General features: G+C 41.5%; 1 protein-coding gene across 5 annotated transcripts in view; it reads right to left on the bottom strand.

The window, feature by feature from the left end:
- Positions 1–25,389, bottom strand: part of CEP83 (centrosomal protein 83) — a 135,852-nt gene that overhangs the window by 95,193 nt on the left and 15,270 nt on the right. Inside the window, exon 1 of one of the 5 annotated variants that reach the window (XM_070409574.1) lies at positions 276–349. The exons of the other annotated variants lie outside the window; for them this stretch is intronic. The gene's annotated coding sequence lies outside the window, so the exon portion shown is untranslated. Of the gene's footprint in view, positions 1–275; positions 350–25,389 lie in introns of those variants that run through there. 5 annotated transcript variants of the gene reach the window in all.

Here is a 25,389-nt window from a genome sequence, read left to right as displayed (position 1 = left end):
ATACTTTTAAACAATAAAGAATTTAAATTTTAAAAATATAAAAAGTAAAAAAGAAACAGAAAAAAATGTGAGATAGCTATTTGTATGTTAGAAAGGAAAAAATAATCTAAAATTTATCTCTGTACACTGACTACTGGTAGCTTCCTGAGCACACACTGCTGTTATCCACTTCCATGTCTTTGCTAATAATAATTTCCTGGCTTTTTCCATTTCTCTGCACTCTGCTCTAGTACATTCCTAGTCAGTCTTCAAAACCCAGCTCAGGAATGCATTACTTTCTTCATGAAGAACTTCCAGGTTTTCCCAAACAGGCAGGTAATTATTCTGTCTTCTATCTTGTATTTTAGTATATGTAATACATTCAGTGCAACTTCCTCCAAGGCAAGGGACATGTTTTATTCATCTTTTTAATCCCAGTGCCTAAAACAAACACAGGCACATATTAGCTCAAAATTATTAAATGAATACCTTTACCATTCTAATGTACTTTAGACACAACTCATTTTTGTTATCCATACTCAGTAACTGAGGCTTCCAGACTGTATTGGGCTATGCTGACCCACCAAAAGATATATATCACTTCCCAGCCTCTGTAGCCCATGAATATTACCTTCTAAGGCCCCAAACAGTGACTAAATTAATGCTCTTAAAAGGAGGATTTTATCCTAAGTGGACCCTAAATACAATCATATGTATCCTTTTAAGAGAGAGGCAGAGGGTGTTTTGAGACTGAAGAGGAGGTAATGTGACCAGTAAGGTAGAAATCAGATGGATGTGGCCACAAGCCAAGGAATGCCTGGATCCACAAGAAGCTAGAAGGAAAAGATTCTACCTAGAGCCTTTGGTGGGAGTGCAGCCCTGGATTTCAGACTTCTAATCTTCAAATTGAGAGAATAAATTTTTGTTATTTTAAGCCACAAGTATGTCGTAATTTGTAGCCATACGTAACTAATATACTCCCTTTCGCTCTTCAGCCTATTTTTTCATAATGAATTTTACCCAAAACCAAAATTTCTATCACAATTTACTATCACATAACTACACCCACATGTCCTTCCTACTACTTCTTTTGACTAGTCCCAGCTCTACAGACCTACATATGACATTTTCTTTTGCACAGGAACTGTTTTTTTATACAGTGGTCTGCCCCCCAAAATGACAACTCAAAATATACTTAAAGTACAGCTGCTGACACTCAGGGGAAAGCTTCCAAAACACATTCCATTAAAAAACACATGCTAGGCCTTTGAACATTTCAAAACAATGCTTTAACTACTACATGCCCCCAAAGTGAATATTGTTTTTAAGAACAACATTAAAGATTTAAACCCAGATATCCTGACCCATGATTAGCCTCCCTGACTTTGCCTCCTCCATGGCATTTACCATGTTTTCAATATTACATTTATATTTGTAATGATGTATCAATATAAGATTGTAAATTCCATGAACACAGGGATTATCTCTACTAATAAAAGGGTAATATGCTACTTAGACCGGGAGACCTTCTGGACGTCCTTCCGGACAAAGCCATGGTGGTGGGGTCGAGGCAGAAACAGTTAGTGGTAATCAGGCCAGGAGGGGAGGGCAGTTTGGGGAGAGCAGGCCAGTGGGGGGTGCAGTTGAGGGTGATCAGGCCAGCAGGGGGGGGTGCAGTTGGGGGCAATCAGGCCAGGAGGGGGAGCAATTGGGGGAGATCAGGCCGGCAGGGGGGGAGAGGGGCAGTTTAGGGTGAGCAGGCCGACAGGCAGAGTGGTTAGGGGTGATCAGGCAGGCAGGTGAGCGGTTAGGAGCCAGTGGTCCCGGATTGTGAGAGGGATGTCCAACTGCCGGTTTAGGCCCGATCGCACAGGAAGTCGGACATCCCCCGAGGGGTCCAAGATTGGAGAGGGTGCAGGCCAGGCTGAGGAACACCCACCCTGTGCACGAATTTCGTGCACCAGGCCACTAGTTTGTGTATTAAAAACCATTATGGGGCAGCAGTGTAGGAGGATACTGCACGGACATGCTCCCAGGAACAAGCTATAATTACAACTGAAATGTGGAAAGGCTTCCTGAATAATCAACAGAAAACTCAAAGGAGAAAACCTGGATACCCAAGGACTAAAGGTGGAGACTGCATACAGACTAGTAGAAAGGGTGGAGGCACAAAAGGGCTGGCTGGGCACCCACAGACGGCAACTGAAATCCTGGAGAAATATCTCAAGTGTGGGGGGATGCCACTGAGAATTCTGTGAACTATTCCTGAAGCTGGGCTCCCCAGCAGAGAGCACCAAATCTGAGAAGGATACCCACATTCCATCTAACTGTGAAAAGCAATGGGGTGCTGTCTGCCATGGAGTGGCAGCTGAAAGTTCAGGCACCCTCTTGAAGGGCCAAAGCACAAAAATTCCCTGTGGAGCCACCCACCTTGTGCTCTGGCAGAGGGAGGGTGAAGTGGACTGGAGCTGTGAGAGCAGAACCCAGGACTGGAGACTTGGGGGATAGAGCTCAGAAGGCAGACACCCCAAGTTTCCTGGGCTGAGTCATTCCCTCACAGAGTGGAGGACATCTTTCTAACGTAGACATCTGCCTTGCCTTATTGGAAAACACCTTGCCCTGAGGCCACTTAAGAGATTAAAAGTAACAATCAGCCTCCAGGCAGAAACAACTGTCACACCCTGTTGAAAAAACTCTCACCACACCCGAGGATGATTGCCTAGGGGCAAATCAAGTCAGAATCCTATTAGTCTGTAGACAGGTGATCTCTAGAGGCTTTGAGTCTTTGCCTGATCCAATTAGTCAGAAACAGCCTTTAACACTGTCCTGCACTAGATAGAGATTGAAAGGTGTAGAGGATCTACCTAATACATAATCACAAACCCAAAAAATCAAAATGAGGAAATAAAGAAATAACTCCCAAATGAAAGAACTAGAAAATTCTCCAAAAGAAGAGATAAATGAAGCAGAGATAAGAAATTTATCTGAAACAGAGTTCAGAGTAATGATGGTAAAAATGCTCAATAGTATGAAAAAAAGATATAGTAACTATGAAAAAAGAACAGTCTGAGATAAAGAATGACATCACACAAATAAAGAACACATTGGAAGGAATACACAGCAGATTAGGAGAAGCTGAAGATTGAATCAATGAATTAGAAGACAGAATTGAAAATATCACTCAATTAGAAAACCGAAAGAAAAAAAAAACAATTAAAAAAAAAACAGGAGGAGAACCAAGATGGCGGCGTAAGGTACAGACCTGTGCGTGCTGCCTCCCACAACAACATCGAGACTACCAACTATAAAAGAAACAGTTGTCATTCAGAACCATGAGAAAGCTGGCCCAGTGGAAGCTCTACAACTGGAAGGAAAGAAAGAAGAGTATTGAGACTGAGTAGGTTGTGCAGAGGCTCCAAGAACGGAGGTACGGAATCACGTGCCAGGCTGGCTGCAACTGGATGCGCAGTTTTTTTCCATCAGAAGGGGATGAGGACACTCAAATCCTCTGAGCATGTTTGGGGCAGGATCCTAAGGTCCCAGACCCCTCCAGGGAGAAGCGGGACTGCCTTGCAACAACCCAGAGAGCGAGAGTGGCTGTCTCGCGGAACTGCTCGCCGGCACTCGGGGATGTGAGTCGCTGAGTCTCGGAGAGGCGAATTGACGTGGAGATGCCATTGCCCTTGGCCCCGGCCTGTTGATTCCCAGGTACCCCGCCCTACTCAAATTACATCCCCAACCAAGCTGTGCTAGTGGCACAAAGAAAACCACCGGCGCTTTTGCAGCCCAGCCCAGCAGAATGCAGATTTCAACTCCTCGCATACATAAGGGACACAATTAAGAAGCAGAATCAGGTTGGTAGGAAGCTGGAGCTGGACATGGCTGGGCCAGCGACATGGAACCGCTGTACCAACAAATGCACAGGTAGGCCCACCAGATACAGTCTCACATGGGACGCTGGGAGACGGATGACAGGCAGTCTGTGCACTTGGTAGAAAACGAAATCCAAGCGAGCATACCAGATATTCAACCACCAGGAATGCCTGGAGATTTTGTCCAGCAAGGAGCCGCCCAACAAAGAACAGAATGCCAAACTTCATGTTGCTGAGACGGCCCCCGTGAGGATGGGACGACCCCGGTGAGGCTGAGGCGGCCCCGGTGAGGCTGGGACAGCCCCGGTGGGGTTGAGACGCCCCAGTGAGGTTGAAAAAGCCCCGGTGAGGTTGAAATGGCCCATGTGAGGCTGAGACGGCCCCGGTGAGGCTGGGACAGCCCCAGTGAGGCTGAGACGGCCCCCTTGAGGTTGAGACGGTCCCGGTGAGATTGAATCGGAACTGGTGAGGTAGAGACGGCCCCAGTGAAGTCAAGACGGCCCTGGTGAAGCTGAATCAGCCCCGGTGAGGTTGAGACGGCCCCGGTGAAGTTGAGACAGCCCCAGTGAGCCTGCAACAGCCCTGGTGGGGTTGAAACGGCGCTGGTGAGGTTGAAACAGCCCCTGTGAGGTTGAGGCGGCCCCCATGAGGCTGGGACGGCCTCTGTGAGGTGGGGACGGTCCCTGTGAGGCTGAGATGGCCCCTGTGAGACTGAGACGGCCCCTGGGAAGCTGAGAAAAATACCATGTGAACTCACTCATTTATGGATGATAAGAAACATTATAGACTGATGAACAAAAATGGATACAGAGGCAGAGCAGCTTTGAGCAGAATGTCAAACTACAGTGGGAATCCTAGGGAGGGTTGGAGGGAGTAGGAGATCAACCAAAGGACTTACATGCATGCATATGAGAATAACTAATGGACACAAGACACTGGGGGGTGGGGGAAACCGGGGGAATGTCAAGGGGGAGAAAAAAGGAGACACATGTAATACTCTTTGTAATACTTTAAGAAAAAAAACAAAAAACAAAAAACAGGAGGACAGCTTAAGGGAGCTGTGGGACAATGTGAAACAAAAATATTAGAATAGCAGGTGTGCCAGAAGAGGCAAAAAGGGAGAAAGGAATAGAGAAGGTGTTTAAAGAAATAATGATAGAAAACTTCCCTAACCTGGTAAAGGAAAAAGTCACACAAGTTCAAGAGGCAAAGAGAACCCCAAACAAGAAGAACCCAAACAGACCTGTGCCCAGACACATCATAATTAAAATGCCAAATTAAAGACAAAGAGAAAATCTGAAAGGTAACAAGAGAAAAGAAAACTGTTTCCTACAAAGCAGTTCTCATAAGGTTGTCTCCTGAATTCTTATCAGAATCTCTACAGGCCAGAAGGGAATGGCATGAAGTACTCAAGGTGATGGAATGCAAGGCTCTGAGACCAAGATTATTATATCCAGCAAGGCTATCATTCAAAATAGACAGTCAAATAAAGAGCTTCCCAGACAAAAAAAAAAAAAAAAAAAAACTAAAGGAGTTCATCACCACCAAGCCAGCATTACAAGAAATGCTAAAGGGATTGTAAGGGATTGCTGAGAAGAAGAAACAGAGAGAGAAACCTAACTATACAGAATTAAAAAGGCTATAAATAAGAACCTCTCAATAATAACTCTAAATGTAAATGAATTAAATGCTCCAATCAAAAGTCGTAGGGTAGCTGAATGGATACAAAAACATGACCCAACTATATGCTGTCTACAAAAGACCCACCTCTAAACAAAAGACACACACAGGATGACAGTGAAGGGATGGAAAAAAATTTTCCACTCAAGTGGAAAAGAAAAAAAGCTGGAGTAGCAATATTCATATCTGACAAAATAGACTTTAAAATGAAGGCCTTCACAAGAGACAACAAAGGTCACTACATAATACTAAAGGGATCGATCCAACAAGAGGATATAACCCTGGTAAACATTCATGCAACCAATACAGATGCACCTAAATGTATAAAAAAACTTCTAGAGGACTTTAACAGAGAGATTGACAACAATACAGTCATATTAGGGGTTTTAATTCCCCTCTGACTTCCCTGGACAGATCTTCCAGACAAAAACTTAACAAGGAAACAGAGACTTTAAAGGACACACTGGATCGGATGAATTTGGTAGACATTTATGGAACACTAGAGACCTGGTTCACGAATTCATGCACCAGTGGGGTCCCTCAGTCTGGCCTGTGGGATTGGGCCAAAACCAGCTCTCCAACATCCCAAGGGGTCCCAGATTGCGAAAGGGTGCAGGCCAGACTGAGGGATCCCACCAATGCACGTTCAGGGCAGGGGAGGGATGCGGGAGGTTGGCCAGCTGGGAAGGGACCACAGGAAGGCTTCAGAGCGTGTCTGGCCCATCTTGCTCAGTCCTGACTGGCCGGACCCCAGCAGCAAGGTAACCTACTGGTTGGAAAATCTGCCCCTTGGTGGTCAGTGCATGTCATAATGAGCAGTTGAGCTGCCTTAGCATATCATTAGCATATTACGCTTTGATTGATTGAACGGCTGACTGGACACTTAACGTATTATGCTTTTATTATATAGGATTTCACCCAATGCAGCAGAATATACATTCTTCTCAAGCTCACATGGATCATTCACAAAAGTACAGAGTTTACTCAAAAAATTAAAAATGGAACTCCCATTGGACCCAATAATCCCACTTCTAGGAATATATCCCAAGTAATCATCAGAAAGGATATATGCACCCCTAGTTCATAGCAGCACAATTTACAATAGCTAAGATTTGGAAACAAGCCTAAGTGCCCATCAGCAGATGAGTGGATTAGAAAACTGTGGTACATCTACACAATGGAATACTACGCTGCAGTAAAAAAGAAAGAACTCTTACCATTTGCAACAGTATGGATGGACCTGGCGAGCATCATGCTAAGCGAAATAAGTCAGTCAGAGAAAGATAAATATCATATGATCTCACTCATTTGTGGAATATAATGAACAACATAAATTGATAAATAAAAATAGAGCCAGAGGGGGGGAAAATACTAGAATATAATAGAAGTAATCCTGGTATTTGCAGATTTTTATTATTTCCTACAACTTTTGTGATATCATACTTTTAGTACAAAACTATTATACTTAAAATCCTTCCATTCTTGAAATATTAATGTTTATTGCATATAATATTATTATATGTAAGATCATTTTTCTTGAATAATTGGTGTTTATTGCATGTAACATTATCATATTTAAAACCGTTTTTTTGAGGCATTAATGTTTATTGCATGTAATAGTATTATATTTAAGATAGTTTTTCTTGAAATATTAAGGTTTACTGCATGTAACATTATACTTAAAATTGTTTTTCTTGAAATAAAAAAACTGAAAAATAAATTAAAAAATAAAAACAACATTAAAAGTCTAAAGAGAACCTACATCAGGCTTTTTAACTTATAAACAAAACATTAAAAATGAATTTCTTTAAAATCCAGAGAGAATCCTATACTACTCACCCAAACAGCCTTTGCATGGCCACTCAGGATGTCGTGTATACAAAAAAAAAAAAAAAAAATGTCACAACTTGACAACCGGCCAAACCTGAAGTGCAGCTGGGAGCCAACCCTTCAAAGCCCTGGTAAGGTGCCAGGCCTCATAATTGTGATTTAGAAAGAAAGAGGAGGGCAAGGAAAGAGGAAGGAAAGGAGATATGTATTAAAATGGTTAGCAATCAAACACTAAGCACTCTGAATTAAAATGTTATTCTATTCTTATAATTGCACTGTCTGCCTCCGCTCAGCTTATTCACACAAAAGAATTCTGAAAAGTAGGCTATAGTAACCAGTCAACCTCAAAATAAATTATAAAAGTCTCTGAAAAGTTGTGATCTGAACAACAAAGACAACTCTTGCTCAAACCATACTTCAAGTTCATTGTAATGTTTCTTAGTGTAGGCTCTATTACATATAACATGAGGACTTTCCAAAAGATTTATGAACACTTAATATCTCTGTGAAAATTGTAGCATATTCTTTGCTCACAGTCCCATATTTCTCCTGAAATAGAAAAAGCTACCACGTGGATCCTAACACAAAATGAAGGTTGACTGTGTTTTAAATAAATCCTGATTTATATTTATTACCATGAGATTTGTATCTTAGTCTGAAAAGTTAAACTTTAAAAATGTGATAAAAGTTCACCCGATTTTTTTTTTTTTTTTTTTGTTAATCCTCACTAGAGAATATTTTTTCCATTGATGTCTAGACAAAGTGGGAGGGAGAGGGACACACACATAAAAGAGACACCATAGATTGGTTGCCTCCCGAATAGGCCCTAGAGTCCGTGATGGAACCTACAACTCAGGGATGTGCCCTTGAGTCGAATCAAAACTGAGACACTTCAGTCCCTGGGCCAATACTGTAACCTCTGAGCCACACAGGCCAGGGCTCACTTGATATTTTTACTGGAGTTAACATAGCATTCTTTTTTTCATCTTTAATATGCCAAAAAGAAAGTATAAAATTTTCAGAGCCAGAAGAGGAAGAGAAATACAATTCATTCTCAGGGTTAATTTTAAAACTAAATACAAATATTATTAAGTATTTATTGAGGGGCTACTATACCATATTTACTGAATGGTCCACTTATACTAGGAGGGCTCTGAAGCAGATTCAGAAATACACAGACCACCACATCAAGCAGACTTCAGAGCAAGGAAGAGTCTGCCCATAATCAGAGTATTAAGGACATATTCTCTCTTGGGTACAGGAACTCAAGCAGTTCATAGTGGTCAGTAAAACATACATGTGAACCAACAATTGCTGACTGAACAAGAATAAAAGTACTATTCATGAAATATTTTTCATACTTCAAAATATTTTTACTATGTGGATATACTACTTATTCAAAATGATAAATGAATTCAGAAAGTTTTAAAACTAAAAAGCATTGTAATATGTTTATAAGTAATATGGACACAAGAGAGGAATATTTCTGCTAGAGAAGCTGTCAGGGAAGACTTCACAAAGAAGGTAATCCAACGAAAGGAACGCAGGGAAGAAACATCAAGTACAAAGGCATGGAAGGAAAAGAATACTGCAGGTAGGGGGTGGGGTGGAGTTAGCAGATCAGCCTATAGAGGTAGGGAAGGGTCTTGAAGGCAATGTGCAGAACACTGGAGTGTATCCTGGGGTTCAGGAGAACCAATGAAATTTTTAAGTGTGAGGGTGAATTTGTACCTCAGAAAAATAACTAGGTTATCCAAGGTGAGGAAAATAGATTGGGGAAGTGAAAGGGGAGTAGGTGAGAGAGAAAGAGAAAAGAAGATCAAAAGTAGAGTAGTACATCTATACAATGGAATACTACACTGCTGTAAAAAAGAAGGAATTCTTATCATTTGCAACAGCATGGATGGAACTGGAGAGCATTATGCTAAGCGAAATAAGCCAGTCAGAGAAAGATAAATATCACATGATCTCACTCATTTGTGGAATATAATGAACAACATAAACTGATGAACAAAAATAGAACCAGAGTCATAGAAGCATCAGACTGTCTAACCTATCAGGGAAGGTGGGAGGTGAGGGGGGTAATAGATCAACCAAAGGACCTGTATGCATACAAGTCAGTAGGGGGGTGAGGGCAAGTGCTGGGGAGTGGGAGGGACGGGGGAGAGGTCAATGGGGGGAAAAGGAGACTCATGTAATACTTTAAACAATAAACAATAAAGAATTTAAATTTTAAAAAAAAGTAGAGATAAAGAGATTAAAAGCCCAGGAAAGTAATGATGAAGGCCTGAATTAAAATAGTGGCAGCAGGTAGTCAACAGGGAACAGTCTTGAAATGAATTTGGAGGCTGAAGTAACAGGAGTTATTAGTTTAATACTGATACCGCTATACCTCAAAAAAAAAAAAAAAGATAGAAACCATTATAATGTTGTCACTAGTTAAAAGACCAACCGGGAAACCAGGACCGTTTTTAAAAAGTAAAATAGAATCCAGTTAAAATAGAAGAAAGGCTGTTTCATAGATTACAATTACTTCAAGCACTAATCCTCCAAATGAATAAAGACTCAAGCACAGGACCTTTGCAAAAGCATCTTGGTAAATACAAATACTATTAATGTAAAACACTCTAAATAGCTACCTTTCTCCCACAGAAATTTTATCAGCAAAGGGGTAAACACTAAAGCTGGTTCTGTCAAGAACGAAGACATAAAAGTATTTTGTTCCTTAGATGTCCACCTGCTTTTACTCCTCATTCTTTCCTTCAAACAATCATTTCTATAGCACACACTCAAGAAATTTGTGGGCCGAAACCGGTTTGGCTCGGTGGATAGAGCGTCGGCCTGCAGACTGAAAGGTCCCAGGTTCGATTCCGGGCAAGCGCATGTACCTGGGTTGCGGGCACATCCCCAGTGGGAGATGTGCAGGAGGCAGCTGATCGATGTTTCTCTCTCATCGATGTTTCTAACTCTCTATCTGTAAAAAATCAATAAAATATATTTTTTAAAAAAAAGAAATTTGTGGGTGGAAAGCATGTTTTTGCAAAAATATGAGACCTGAAGAAATGAGCTACTTTATTTTTTCTTTTAACACAAGAGATACATAATATATCTTAAGATAATTGCAAAATACAAAAAATCTAAAACAAAAAAAGGACTTAAAAACACAAGAAAATGTAAAAATTGGTGTTGCACATGTTTACATGGAAATTCTTTTTATAGGTTACAATGACACCTTGTGGTAAGACTTTTTAAAGTATATGTTATCTTGAAAAATACTTTTTGAATTTTTTTATTGATTTTTAGAGAGAGGAAGAGAGAGAAACATTGATTTGTTGTTCCACTTATGTGGTTGATTTTTGTATGTGTTCTGAATATTTTTACAGAAGAGATATAGTAAAACTGGTTTAGCTACTAGGAAAGAACAAAACCACAGTATTGAGATGGTATGAACATATACAACAATCTATTTGGAAAACTAAGGGCAAAAAAAAATCACACTTCAAAAAAATGTCACAATATCAGATAGACAAAAGCACTTTACTAACTGTAAATATAAAGTACACTATTCCCTTCACTTGAGCTAAAATTGTAAGTATTTTTTTTTTCCTTTTTTTTTTTTTTTATTTTTCGCTTAAAGTGTTACAAAGGGTATTACATAAGGGTCCTTCCCCCCCCCCCCCACCCTTGACAAACCCCTACCCTCCCTTATCCCCCAGTGTCTTATGTCCATTAGTTATGCTTATATGCATGCATACAAGTCCTTCGGTTGATCTCTTACTCCCCTCCCTCCTGCCCCCCAACTCTCTCTGGCCTTCCCACTGCAGTTTGACAATCAGTTTGAGGCAGCTCTGCCTCTGTATCTATTATTGTTCAAAAGTTTGTAATGGTCTTTATTATCCATGAATGAGTGAGATCATGTGGTATTTTTCCTTCATTGACTGGCTTGTTTCACTTAGCATAATGCTCTCCAGTTCCATCCATGATGTTGCAAATGGTAGGAGTTCCTTCTTTTTAACAGCAGCATAGTATTCCATCGTGTAGATGTACCACCGTTTTCTAATCCATTCATCTACTGATGGGCACTTAGGCTGTTTCCAGATCTTAGCTATGGTGAATTGTGCTGCTATGAACATCTGGGTGCATATATCCTTTCTGATTGGTGTTTCTGGTTTCTTGGGATATATTCCTAGAAGTGGGATCACAGGGTCAAATGGGAGTTCCATTTCCAATTTTTTGAGGAACCTCCATACTGCCTTCCATAGTGGCTGCACCAGTCTGCATTCCCACCAGCAGTGCACAAGTGTTCCTTTTTCTCCACATCCTCTCCAGCACTTGTCGTTTGTTGATTTGTTGATGATGGCCATTCTGACAGGTGTGAGATGGTACCTCATTGTTGTTTTGATTTGCATCTCTCGGATGATTAGTGACTTTGAGCATGTTTTCATATGTCTCTTGGCTTTCTGAATGTCCTCTTTTGAAAGGTGTCTATTTAGATCCTTTGCCCATTTTTTGATTGGGTTGTTTATCTTCTTTTTGTTAAGTTGTATGAGTTCCCTATAAATTTTGGAGATTAAGCCCTTATCAGATATGACGTTGGCAAATATGTTTTCCCACGAGGTGGGTTTTCTTGTTGTTTTGTTGATGGTTTCTTTTGCTGTGCAGAAGCTTTTTAATTTTGATGTAGTCCCATTTGTTCATTTTCTCTTTAGTTTCAACTGCCCTAGGAGCTGTATCAGTGAAGAAATTGTTTTGGCATATGTCTGAGATTTTGTTGCCTTTGTATTCTTCTAGAATTTTTATGGTTTCCTGTCGTACATTTAAGTCCTTTATCCATTTTGAGTTTATTCTTGTGTATGGTGTAAGTTGGTGCTCTAGTTTCATTTTCTTGCATATGTCTGTCCAATTTTCCCAACACCATTTATTGAAGAGACTATCTTGGCTCCATTGTATGTTCATGCCTCCTTTGTCAAAAATTAATTGAGCATATTGGTTCGGGCTAATTTCTGGACTCTCAATTCTATTCCACTGATCTATATGTCTGTTCTTGTGCCAGTACCAGGCAGTTTTGAGAACAGTGGCTTTGTAATACAGCTTGATACCTGGCATTGAGATCCCACCTACTTTGTTCTTTCTCAGGATTGTTGCAGCTATTCGGGGTCTTTTTTTATTCCAGATGAATTTTTGGAGTTCGTTCTAGATCTTTGAAGAAGGCCATTGGTATTTTAATGGGAAGTGCATTGAATGTATAGATTGCTTTGGGTAGTATGGACATTTTAATGATGTTGATTCTACCAATCCAAGAACATGGTATGTTCTTCCATCTGTTTATGTCTTCCTCTATCTCTTTTTTCAACGTCCTGTAGTTTTCTGAGTAGAGGTCTTTAACCTCTTTAGTTAAGTTTATTCCTAGGTATCTTAATTTTTTTGGTGCGATGGTAAATGGGATTGTTTTTCTGATCTCCCTTTCTGAAAGTTCACTATTGGTGTATAGAAATGCCTCAGATTTCTTGGGGTTAATTTTGTATCCTGCTACATTGCCAAATTCATGTATTAAGTCTAGTAGCTTCTTGATGGAGTCTCTAGGGTTTTGTATGTATAATATCATGTCATCTGCAAATAAGGACAGTTTTACTTCCTCTTTTCCAATTTGGATGCCTTTTATTTCTTCTTCTTGCCTAATTGCAATGGCTAATACTTCCAGTACTATGTTGAACAGGAGTGGTGAGAGTGGGCATCCCTGTCTTGTTCCTGTTCTTAGGGGAAATGGTGTTAGTTTTTGTCCATTGAGTATGATGTTGGCTGTGGGCCTGTCATATATGGCTTTTATTATGTTGAGGTATGATCCTTCTATTCCCACCTTTCTGAGAGTTTTTATCAAAAATGGGTGTTGGATTTTGTCGAATGCTTTTTCTGCATCAATTGATATGACCATGTGGTTTTTTTCTTTCAATTTGTTTATGTGATGTATCACATTTATTGATTTACGGATGTTGTACCATCCTTGCATCTCTGGGATAAATCCTACTTGGTCATGGTGTATGATCCTTCTGATGTACTGCTGGATCCGATTTGCTAAGATTTTGTTGAGGATTTTGGCATCTATGTTCATCAGGGATATTGGCCTGTAATTCTCTTTCATTGTGATGTCTTTACCTGGTTTTGGTATTAGGGTGATGCTGGCTTCATAGAATGAGCTTGGAAGCGTTCCTTCCTCTTGAATTTTTTGTAGTAGTCTGAGGAGGGTAGGTTTTAGTTCTTCCTTGAATGTTTGGTAGAACTCCCCTGTGAAGCCGTCTGGCCCTGGGCTTTTGTTTGCTGGAAGCTTTCTGATGACTGCTTCAATTTCTTCCATAGTTATTGGCCTATTGAGGTTTTTAGATTCTTCCTGATTGAGTTTTGGAATGTTGTATTTTTCTAGGAATTTGTCCATTTCCTCCAGGTTGTCTAGTTTGTTGGAGTAGAGTTGCCCGTAGTATTGTTTAACAACCATTTGTATTTCTGTGGGGTCTGTTGTTATTTCGCCTCTATCATTTCTGATTTGGTTTATTTGGGACCTCTCTCTTTGCTTCTTGGTGAGCCTGGCTAGGGGTTTGTCAATCTTGTTTATCCTTTCAAAGAACCAGCTCTTGGTTTCATTGATTTTCTGTATTGTTTTTTTGGTCTCTATGTCATTGATTTCTGCTCTAATCTTTATTATCTCCTTCCTTCTGCTCACTCTGGGGTTTTCTTGTTGCTCTCTTTCTAATTCTTTGAGTTGTAGAGTTAGATGATTGACTACCATTTTTTCTTGTTTTTTGAGATAGGCCTGTAGAGCTATAAACTTTCCTCTCAGGACTGCTTTCATTGTGTCCCAGAGGTTTTGGATTGTTGTGTTTTCATTGTCATTAGTGTCCAGGATGTTTTTAATTTCTTCTTTGATGTCATCGGTAACCCAATCAATATTTAATAACATGCTATTCAGCTTCCAAGTGTTTGAGTATTTTGGGTTGTTTTTATTGTAGTTTATTTCTAACATTATGCCATCGTGGTCTGCGAAGAAGCTTTTTATGATTTCAATCTTCTTGAATTTGTGGAGACTTTGCTTGTGACCCAATATGTGGTCTATTTTTGAATATGTCCCATGAGCACCTGAGAGGAATGTATATTCCGCAGCTGTGGGGTGAAGTGTTCTGAAGATGTCAATTAAGTCCATCTGATCTAGTGAGTCATTTAGGATTGCTGTTTCTTTGCTGAGTTTTTGTCTAGCGGATTTATCCAGTGATGTCAGTGGTGTATTAAAGTCCCCTACTATGATTGTATTGTTGTTGATCTCTCCCCTGATATCTTCCAGAAGTTTTCTTATGTATGTGGGTGCTCCTGCATTGGGTGCATATATGTTTACCAGGGTTATATCTTCTTGTTGTATTGATCCCTTTAGTATTATGAAGTGGCCTTCCTTATCTCTGGTTATGGCCTTCACTTTGAGATGTATTTTGTCAGATATAAGTATTGCTACCCCAGCTTTCTTTTCCTTTCCATTTGCGTGAAAGATATTTTTCCATCCCTTCACTTTCAGTCTGTGTGAGTCCCTTCTAATGAGGTGGGTCTCTTGTAGACAGCAGATGTATGGGTCATGTTTTTTTATCCATTCAGCCACTCGATGTCTTTTGGTTGGAGCATTTAGTCCATTTACATTTAAAGTTATTATTGAAAGGTACTTGTTTGTAGCCATTTCTTTTTGTGTGTGTGTGTGTGTGTGGCTGTTTTCTTTCTGAGCTTGATATTTCTTCTTTTTTACACCAGTCCCTTTAGCATTTCTTGCATGGCTGGCTTGGTGGTGATAAACTCCCTTAGCCCTTTTTTGTCTGTGAAGCTTCTTATTTCCCCTTCAATTTTGAATGATAGCCTTGCTGGATAGAGTATTCTTGGATTCAGTCCTTTGCTTTGCATCACTTTGTAGATTTCCGTCCATTCTTTTCTGGCCTGATGTGTTTCTGTTGAGAAATCATTTGATAATCTAATGGGAGATCCCTTGTATGTTACTTTCCGTCTCTCTCTTGCAGCCTGTAAGATTCTCTCTTTATCCTGAACATTTGCCATGGTAATTATGATGTGTCTTGGTGTGGGTCTTTTCGGGTTCACCTTGTTTGGGACTCTCTGGGCTTGTGTGACTTTTTTCTTCCCCACCTCAGGGAAGTTTTCTGATATTATTTCTTCGAATAGGTTTTCTAATCCATGTTCATCTTTCTGTTGTTCTGGCACCCCTATTATTCGTATGTTGTTTCGTTTCATGTTGTCCCAAAGCTCCCTTAGGCTCTCCTCCTGTCTTTTAATTTTTTTCTCCATTTGCCGTACAGTTTGAGTGTGTTTTGCTTCCTTGTCTTCTAATTCACTAATTCGGTCCTCTGCTTCTCCCAGTCTACTGTTGATACTTTCAATGGAGTTTTTTATTGAAGCTATGTCACTCTTCATTTCTTCTTGGGACTTACTTAAGTTGTTGATTTTTTCATCTGTTTCTTCTAGCTTCTTGCATAAGTAGTTGAGTTTTTCATCTGTTTCTTCTTGCTTCTTGAACATCTGGTGCATGTACTCTAGGAACCTTATTCTGAATTCTTTTTCCGTCATGTTGCATATCTCTGTCTCACTTAGCTGCTTTTCTGGCGAGTCCTCCTTTTCTTTCCTTTGGGGGTTTCTTTGCCTACCCATGTTTGATCTCGCTGACATATGTAGATGTTGAGATGTTCAGTGGCTGCTCCCTGGGTGGCAGGGGCTCCTTGGGTTGTGGTTGCTGCTCAGACGGTTGCGGTAGCAGCTGCTTTCCAGTTGGCAGCAGCTCCTCTGGTGGGTGTTGTTCACAGCTGTGTTGGCTCTTCTGGCTGGTGGGGGGAGGCTTCACGTACAGCTGCTGTTCCACAGACAGAGGGTGTGGTGATCAGGAGGCTGTGGTGATCAGGAGGCTGCGGTGATCAGGGGGCTGCTGTTGCTTGGATCTGCGGTCTGGGAAACGCTCCTCTCTTACCAGCACTGCATGGTCTGGGAAACGCTCCTCTCTTATGGGCACTGCATGGTCTGATCAGTTCCTCAGGATGCCCCCTTTAGTCTCAGTTCTCCGCAATCACAAAATCCAAATCTCAAATCTCCTGGCGCCAGCAAACCCACGGAACTCCTTACCCTGGTCAGGGTCTGTGTCTGTCCCAAGAGACGCGGCTGTCTGCCATGCGGTCTCCCTCCGACCCTCTGGGCTCAGGTCTGGCAAACTTTCCTGCCCAGATCCATGGTTTTTAACCTTTCCAGGGGAGGTCTGCCCTTCCCGGCTGCAAACCGTCTCACCAGCTGAGTAAATTTGCCAATTCGGGGTGGGTGTTATTAGTTTCAGCTGCTTACTCCGTTTGCTCCGGGACAAGACCTGGGACGCGTCTGCCTATATCGCCGCCATCTTGCTTCTCTCCAAATTGTAAGTATTTTTAAATGATGCAAAAAGAGGCTACTTTTGTAATCTGGGGCAAAATTTGTAACGTTGGCAATCCCTTTATATGGGAATACTGATGCATGGCTTATAAACTATAAAAGTAATTTGATGTCATTATTTCTTATCAATTAAACAACAGATAATGCAGATATCCCCCACTTTTCAAACAATTGCTTTATAGCACTTTGCTTTTAAGAAAACCCTACATTGTTATGTGTTTTCTCTAATGGAAAGAAATCCTAAGAGGATTTTCACTTTTACAAAAAAGGCAAAAAGTGAAAGTTTCAGCGTTTGTTTTGCAGTGAGGTGAACAGTTATAGAGGCAGTGAGAATGGCACTGCCAAGCCCCTTCGCAAGGAACTACACTCAGAACCTCGGCATCAAGATGCCATAGATTTGACTGTGTGAACATCTGTGCTTTATTTGGATTTATTTTGTGCACCCATTAGCAAGATGTGTCCTAAGGTGATTGACTACTTCTTCACTTTACACCATTTCAGCTTTCATAGGAATGCTCTACTTTAGGATGAGAGGGAACCTATATCACTTTAAATATTTCAAACTTGATTAATCTAATAATTAAGAGAATAATTTATAATTACCTTTCATTAGTAATTTACTATGTTTACTAAACTATACTAAACATTAGTAAACATACAGAAAAGTTAATGATGGACTTTGCACACAATCACCTTATGAACCTCTTTGAAATAATCTCTCTTACCATCTACAACACCATGATCACCTCCTATCTCACTGACCTTTCTCACATCCCTTAATTGCTCCTTTTCTCCCTCACCATGAGAAATCTCTGTGGTCTGCTGCTCCATCTCTGTATGAGAAGTCAAGCTGCCTCTCTCACAGTTTCATTTATTACATCTGAATGACATTCAAATTTATACCCACGTTCCTATCCTCTCTCCCAGCTCATAACTCCCATTCTACTCACATGTCTCACCTACAAAGGAAGCTCAACATAACAAGAATTAAGCTAATTAGCATCAAATTTTTCTATATGCCTCATTAAAAAAAAAGATCAACTGCCACTATCCTCCCCTTATTTATTAGCAAATAACTCACCCACAAATTCCTGTTAGTAATAAATTATTAATCCTGTTGATTCTTCATCTATCTGCCAATTCCAACCATTCCTCTCCATTTCTAGGTCATCATCTTCTAATTCAGCCTCAAATATTTTACACATGGTTTATTTTAACAGCACTCTCTAAATAGTGTCCCAGTGGTCTTTCTTCATCCTTACATAGCCTACAAATATCTACCAGGGCAATCTTTTCTGTACACTTTCCATCACAGTAATTCCTATTATAATCCTTCCTATTGTTTACTGGATCAAAACAAAATTTTCTCAGCCAAACTCAAAGTCCTGCATTAGCCAAACTCCCAATACGAATTAAAACATTTCATTTTGCTGGCCCATAGGATCCCTTTGCTAGAGCCAATTAGATTTGCTTTACAGTTCCTCATACATATGCTGCTTATTCTTGCCTTCACAACTTTGCTCATGTAATTATGCCAAACTGAAAAATACCTTCTTAAATATTTTCAATTAATCCACAAATCAAGATCAGAGTCACACCTAAAACCCTACAGTCTGAACAATCATAAAAATATTTTCAGTTTATAATTACTCTAAAAGTAAACATAAAGAATAGCTTCTTCCCTTCTTTCTGCTCCATAAGTTTCTGCCTTCCCTGTGATTGCTTCCGAGTATTTATTTTATACTAGAGGCCGGTGCACAAAATTCATGCATGGGGGGCGGGGAAGTCACTCAGCCCAGCCTGTGTCCTCTCGCAATCCAGGACCCCTTGGGGGATGTCAGGCCTAAACCAGCAGTCAGACATCCCTCTCGCAATCCGAGACGCTGCATGCACCAGTGACCATACTTTTCATACAGGTGAAAGGCATCTTGCTGTTGTACGGGCAGCTACATTTTTTTGCCCTGATTATAAAAAGTAGTACATAACATGATCCTTCTGAGGCAATAGTACCATTTTCCCCATCTTATGGGTGGAAAAACTGAAGCAGAGAGAAGTTAAATAATTGGCTTTATCACACAGTTATAAGTGTCAGAATCAGGGCTGACCACAACCGGTCGTTCTGCTGTTCGGTCGATTTGCATATTAGGATATTATATAGGACTAGAGGCCCAGTGCACAAAAATTTGTGCACTGGGTGGAGGGGGTCCCTCAGCCCAGCCTGCGCCCATTTGCAGTCCAGGACCCCTTGGGGGATGTCCACCTGTTGACTTAGGCCCACTCCCCGGAGGATCAGACCTAAGCTTGCAGTCAGACATCCTTCTAACAGCCTGGGAGCCCTCGGGGGATGTCCGACTAAAGGCTTAGGCCTCCAAGGGATCAGGCCTAAACTGTTAGTTGGACATTCTTAGTAATGCCACTTGTTGAATGAATGGTAAGCAGTTTCTCCCACTTATGAAAAGGATACGGAAAGCAAGAAATCACACAGCGCTTGGAATTCCCCAACCCAAATGCCTTATAATGTGATGCTTGAGGAAAATTGGGAAGTTCAACTCAACAAATACATTTGGAGTGGCTAATAAAGTTCTAATTTTGTTCAAAGGGCTATCCTATATAATAAAAGTGTAGTATGCAAATTGTCCCCTTGACCAGGACTTTGACCAGGGGGCAGGGCCAGCCAAGGGAAGGGAGGGATGCCCCAGCCAGCAGCAACAGATGACGGGCTAAGGGAGGGAGGCCCCAGCAGCGGCAGGAGGGAAGGAAGGGAGTACCTGGCCGGCTGCCGCCAGCCACTAGGGACCCTACCAGTGTATATTTTGTGCACTGGGCCTCTAGTGAATAATATAAGCATGGAACCCTGGCTGCTTAGCTCAACTGATCAGAGCTTCAATCTGATACGCCAAGATTGAGGGTTTGATTCCCGGTCAGGGTACGTATAAGAATCAACCAATGAATGCATAAATAAGTGGAACTGTTAATGGAAAGGGGTCCTGGCCCTTAGCAGGTCTGCCTTGAGCTGGCTTGCAGTGTGGTGGGTTCTTAACTTCATGCAAGAAAGATTTCACAACACAAGTCCAGCAATTTTGAGACATTTATTAGAAGAATTAATAGGAGGGAGCCTAGGCAGGACTGCTTTGGCTCTCTAGAAAAGTTATAGGAAAGAAAGGAGTCTAGGCTGGGCTACTTTAGTTCACTGAGAAATCAGAGAAAAGCGGGCCTTGGGGACAGCCCAGAATCAGCAGCCACTGCCCACTGCTCCCCTGATTGCAAGTCTTGTGGGGACCCCTCAAGTTTAGGAGTTGCACGCCTGTGGGGGAAGAAGGAGAGGAGGAAAAGACACGGATGTGCTCCTGGAAGGGAGAACACATGCTGGGACCTACATTTCAAGAGGTTTTAAAGTATGGTAAGTCCTAGGGAGGATCTCAATAGAATCATCATCAATTTTATGCTGATGTGCCAAAATGAGATTTACTCCCTTAACTTCATCTGTCCTTGGGTGTGGTTGGCACAAATAGCACTAGTTGGATTTCTGCTATCTCCCTAAGTAAGGTGATTTAAGATATTTATCCTCTGGTTGGAGAGAAATGTAAGCCATTTACAGGTAAGTGTCCTTGGTTTAGGGAAGATAGGAGTTATTAGATGGCTGTAAATTGACTGGCTGTTTAACTATCTGTCTCAGTTTTCCTGTTCCACTTGCTAAGAAATTTTCCTAGCTTCTAACTATCCGGCCTCAGAACAACAAATCAATGTGTTTCTCTCTCTCCTCCTGATAGTGAGAAAGGGCACATAATCAGGATAGAGCCACAGTTGTTTAATAATTATTCACCTTACTAACTCTAGATAAGAAGTTTTCTTACAGACCCTGGGAAACTGGAGCCTGAAATAAGGCTGTAAAAAGATAAGATGCCTCGATGGATCCATTACTTAGAAAAGAAATACATTTTGAGAACAGACCAGGAACACGACATGCTTTGATTTGGTTGCTATGCCCAGACCGTGACCCACTCCAGGAGTTTGCCTCAAGAACACTGACTATTCTCCAGTCCCAGGAACAGGAGAGCTGTTTGTAACATCATAGATTAGTCACCTTGTTATTGGACTTGGAGCTCCTCAAGGCCAGACTGCAGCCCCTACCCTCCCCTTTCCACGTTATACTTGCAGCTCACAGCTGCATGTACCTATCTTTTCCCTCATATGTATATAATGAGCCAACTGGTGAGGGGGGGTCAGAGCAGAATTTCCAGGGTGACTGATTGCTCTCCCCATATTGCCAGCATTAATGGAATAAACACTCATATATGATTCAACCTGTCTCTGCAAGGAAATAGAGAGGACTTGACCAAAACTACCAATGAAATTGACTTAACAGAAGACTATATGCCAAAACTGCAGAATATACATTCTTTTCAAACACACATGGAACATCCTCCATGATACACCATGTGCTAGGCCACAAAACTAATCTCAATAAATTTAAAAACATCAAAATCATTCAAACAACAAGTGTTGGAGAGGATGTGGAGAAAAAGGAACCCTTCTGCACTGCTGGTGGGAATGCAGACTAGTGCAGCCACTGTGGAAAACAGTATGGAGTTTCCTCAAAAAACTAAAAATGGAACTCCCATTTGACCCAGTGATCCCACTTCTAGGAATATATCCCAAGAAACCAGAAACGCCAATCAGAAAAGATATATGCACCCCTATGTTCATAGCAGCACAATTCACCATAGCTAAGATTTGGAAACAGCCTAAGTGCCCATCAGCAGATGAGTGGATTAAAAAACTGTGGTACATCTACACAATGGAATACTACACTGCGGTAAAAAAGAAGGAACTCTTGCCATTTGCAACAGCATGGATGGAACTGGAGAGCATTATGCTAAGTGAAATTAGCCAGTCAGAGAAAGATAAATACCACATGATCTCACTCATTTGTGGAATATAGAAAACTACATAGACTGATGAACAGGGACAGATCCAAAGATAGAGAAACAGCGATTAGACTATCAAACCCCAGAGGGAAAGTAGGGGAGAGTGGAGGTAAAGGGAAGAGATCAACCAAAGGACCTGTATGAATGCATATGAGCCAAACCAATGGACATGGACAACAGGGGGATGAGAACATGGGGGGTGGGGGGGTTAAAAAAATAAAGTTTAGGCATTAAAAAAACCATCAAAATCATTAAAAGTATGTAATCCGATTACATGGAATTAGCACTTCACAACAGAAAGAAATATAAATTTAACAACACACTTCAAAATACTCCATGGATCAAAGAAATCACCTGGAAATTTTTAAAAATATATTTGAATTGAATAAACACAAAAAGAGCCTATCCAAATTCATAAAATGCAGTTAAAACACTTTGAGAGAAATTTACAGCTTTAAAAACTTATATCAGAAAAGAAAAAAGGTCTCAAATCAGTAATCTTAGCTTCCACCATAGGAAAATAGGGGGTGGAGGGGTGAGTAGGATACTAAGCCCAAGCAAACAGAAAAAAAAGAAAAAAATAATATCAGGGTGGAAATCAATGAAACAGAATAGAAAAATAGAAAAAAAGGCAATGAAATAAAAAATACTTATTTGAAAAAAATAGCAAACTCTTAGCCAGATTTACCTAGAAAATAAGACAAAAGAGACAAATTACCAACATAAGAATAAAAGAGGAACCATCATTACCAAGCTCAAAGTAACTTAAAAGACTACTTTAAAAATATGAACTGTATATCAACAAATTATATCTATGAAATGGACTAAATTCCTAGACACACACAAAATGTATCAAAATTCAAGAAAAAAATTAAAAATCTGAATAGAATTATAACAAAGGAGAAAACTAAATTCGTTATTAAAAATCTTCCCACAATGAAATGTGCAGGTCCATAGAGCTTCACTGATGAATGCTATCACATAGTTAAAGAAGTAATAACAATCCTTTGGAAACTATTTTAGAAAAGAGTGGGAAACACCATGCAATTCCTTCTATGAAATCAGTGTTGCCCTTATACCAAAGCTAGAGAAAGCCATCATGAAAAAAGAAACCAAAGGACTATGGTCACGTGCTGCATAACATTTCAGTCAACAACAGATGATATATACAACTGTGATCCCATAACACTATAATGGAGCTAAAAAATTCCTATCACCTAGTGATGTCATAGCCATTATAACATCATAGTGTAATGTATTATTCACGTATTTGTGTTGATGCTATTGTAAACAAACCTACTGCACTGCCAGACTGTAAAAGTATAGCACATACAACCACTGTACAGTAGATAATACTTGATAATGATAAATGACTGTTACTGGCTTATACACTTATTATTGTAGCATGGACTCCTTCTAGTTATTAAAAAAAAAGTTTGTGCCCTGGCCGGATGGCTCAGTTGGTTGTGGCATCATCCTATGAACCAAAAGGTTGCAGTTCAATTCCTGGTCAGGAGGGCACGTACTTAAGTTGCAGGTTTGATTCCCCATTGGGGTGCCTATAGGAGGAAACCAATCAATGTTTCTCACATCAATGTGAGAATGTCTCTCTCCCTTCCTCTCTCCCTAAAATCAATAAAAACATATCCTCATGTGAGGATAAAAATAAAATAAAATAAAAAGTTTGCTGTAAAATACTATGCCATGTTATGCCAGTATCAGGCTCATACATCTTGTTTACCGCATCTCTTAATTGTTTTATTTTCTCTTGTGCTTCATTTAATCTCATGCTGTTTTATAAATTTACTAGACGCCCAGTGCACAAAAATTTGTGCACTCAGGGGTCCCTCAGCCCAGCCTGTCCCCTTTCACAGTCTGGGACCCCTCGGGGGATGTCCACCTGCTGGCTTAGGCCTGCTCCCCGGGTGATTGTGCCTAAGCTGGCAGTGATACATCCCTTGGGGGATGTCCACTTGCGAGCGGGCCGAAGCTGCAGTTGAACATCCACAGAGCTGCTGAGGAGGCAGGAGAGGCTCCCAACATCGCCGCTGTGATGCTGTCAGCCTAGCTAGTGGCTGAGCAGAGCTCCCCCTGTGGGAGTGCACTGACTACCAGGGGGCAGCTCCTGCATTGAGGATCTGCCCCCTGGTGGTCACTGTGTGTCATAGTGACCAGTCATTCCCAGTCCTTCTGCTGTTAGGGTCAATTTGCACATTACCACTCTAACGGGTTTGGCTCAGTGGATAGAGTGTCGGCCTGCGGACTGAAGGGTCCCAGGTTTGATTCTCATCAAGGGCATGTACTCTGGTTGCGTACACATCCCCAGTAGGGGATGTGCAGGAGGCAGCTGATTGAAGTTTCGCTCTCATCGATGTTTCTAACTCTCTATTCCTCTCCCTCCTCTCTGTAAAAAATCAATAAAATATATTTGGAAAAAAAAATTGCATGTGCACATTACCCTTTTATTATATAGGATAGAAGCCTGGTGCACGGGTGGGAGCCAGCTGGTTTGCCCTGAAGGGTGTCCCAGATCAGGGTGGGCAGGGGACCCCCAACTTCCTACGATCGCCCACACCGCCCCTGCTCACGATCGCTGGCTCTGCCCATGCTCAGGCCTAACACCTCTGGCCAAGGCATTAGGCCTGGGCAAGGGACCCCCAGGACCCCACCATCGTCAACTCCGCCCCTGCTCCCTGCGATTGACGGCTCCGCCCTAATGCCTCTCACCCAGGCATTAGGCCTGGGCAGGGGACCCACAACTCTCCAAGGGACCTCCTGCTCCACCCATTCCCAGGCCTAACGCCTGTGGCCAAGGCATTAGGCCTGGGCAGGGGACCCCAAGCTCCCACCATCAGCGACTCTGCCCCTGCTCCCCATGATCACTGGCACCGCTCCTGCCCAGGCCTAATGCCTCTGGCCGAGGCGTTAGGCCTGGGCAGGGTACCCCTCCAGCTGCAGCCGCCACTGCCCAGCTCCCATCGCTGGCTCCACCCCTACTTCCCGCTATCACTGGCCAGTGCGGCAAAGGCGCAGGATTCTCCGATCATGGCTGGGGGGCAGGGCAAAGGTGGCCCTGGGGGCCGCCTTTGCCCTGCCCCCCAGCTCTTAGCTCCCCCCTCGGTTTCCGATCACTGTCAGTGCCAGGGAGCTTCTTCCCTGCTTTCCCTTTTGCCTCCCTGCATTGTGCCTACATATGCAAATTAACCGCCATCTTTGTTGGCAGTTAACCGCCATCTTGGCTGGTGATTAATTTGCATATCTCGCTAATTAGCCAATGGGAAGGGTAGCGGTCGTACGCTAATTACCATGTTTCTCTTTTATTAGCGTAGATTGTTGCCTAAGTGTACTATGTTTATTAAGTCTCCAGTTGTGTACAATATAATGTCCTGGGCCAGCGGTTCTCAACCTGTGGGTCGAACGACCCTTTCAAGGGTTCACCTAAGACCATCAGAAAACACATATATAATTACATATTGTTTTTGTGATTAATCACCATGCTTTAATTATGTTCAATTTGTAACAATGAAATTGGGGGTCACCACAACATGAGGAACTGTATTAAAGGGTCGCAGCATTAGGAAGGTTGAGAACCACTGTCCTAGGCCTTCACATTCATTCACCACTCACTCATAGACTCGCCCAGAGGAACTTCC

The sequence above is a fragment of the Myotis yumanensis genome, unplaced genomic scaffold (genome assembly GCF_028538775.1).
Source record: "Myotis yumanensis isolate MYYU_CA2020_CCGP unplaced genomic scaffold, mMyoYum1.0.hap1 SCAF_3, whole genome shotgun sequence".
NCBI lineage: Eukaryota > Metazoa > Chordata > Mammalia > Chiroptera > Vespertilionidae > Myotis > Myotis yumanensis.
Note: the sequence above shows the minus strand (reverse complement) of the source record. Positions and strands in the feature narration are given on the sequence as shown.